The sequence below is a fragment of the Spodoptera frugiperda genome, chromosome 7 (assembly GCF_023101765.2).
Source record: "Spodoptera frugiperda isolate SF20-4 chromosome 7, AGI-APGP_CSIRO_Sfru_2.0, whole genome shotgun sequence".
Classification (NCBI taxonomy): domain Eukaryota; kingdom Metazoa; phylum Arthropoda; class Insecta; order Lepidoptera; family Noctuidae; genus Spodoptera; species Spodoptera frugiperda.
Window position 1 is genome coordinate 10,357,727 of NC_064218.1, and position 787 is coordinate 10,358,513.

General features: G+C 44.1%; 1 non-coding gene across 1 annotated transcript; it reads left to right on the plus strand.

Moving 5' to 3' along the window:
* Nucleotides 1-307: 307 nt before the first annotated feature.
* Trnaw-cca (transfer RNA tryptophan (anticodon CCA)) lies at nucleotides 308-379 on the plus strand. Its single transcript has one exon. It is a non-coding gene; the product is annotated as a tRNA-Trp (tRNA).
* The last annotated feature ends 408 nt before the right edge of the window (nucleotides 380-787 follow it).

The following is a 787-nucleotide window of genomic DNA, read 5'->3' on the forward strand; positions in this document are numbered from 1 at the left end:
TAGAGAATTCTTCGCATAATATAATTATATCTATATTCTTAATTGGCGTTATCTTATCTGAATAAATGGGCAAAACTATCAGAATCTACGTATCGTGCAAAATGTTATAAATAACCGCGATAAATAACGGCTGGTGTTGAATGTTACGCATTTCTGTAATATTGCTGAAATAGCTCGACGAGGGGCGCGGGGTGTGCGGGCGGGGGGTACACTCCTGCATTCAAGTTTGGGATCCCATTCAGCGCGTCACGACCGACGTCAATAGCACGCTGAGATATGGAAGCGCTATTTCACCGCATTGCCCATCGACTCCGTGGCGCAACGGTAGCGCGTCTGACTCCAGATCAGAAGGTTGCGTGTTCAAATCACGTCGGGGTCAAACTTTTTGTTGGCTTCATCTTCAGTGTTTTGAAATACTTTACTTTATTTTTGAACAATATTTTATTGTTTTTATTTGTTTAATTCGTTAGTATAGTCACTCTGAAGATTTTAAAATAGAATATTAGTTTTTCCTGAAGTTTATTGAGGATAAATATACAAAAAGTGTAAGACATGACTGGATCGTCCACGGGGCACGGGTCGCGGCCTGGCTCGACGTGGGCTGCCTCCAGTTCCCACGGGTGGATGCTATTGGTCATTTCACGGTCCATGCGTCCGCGGCCGCGGTGTGAGAGCCTGGTCTGGCCATTTAAACCGATACTGCGCTGTACCTGGCTTACTGGCCCAGTATGGTGCTCTACCGATATATGTATTCCAATGGTATTTTGTTCTACAAATGAGAAACATG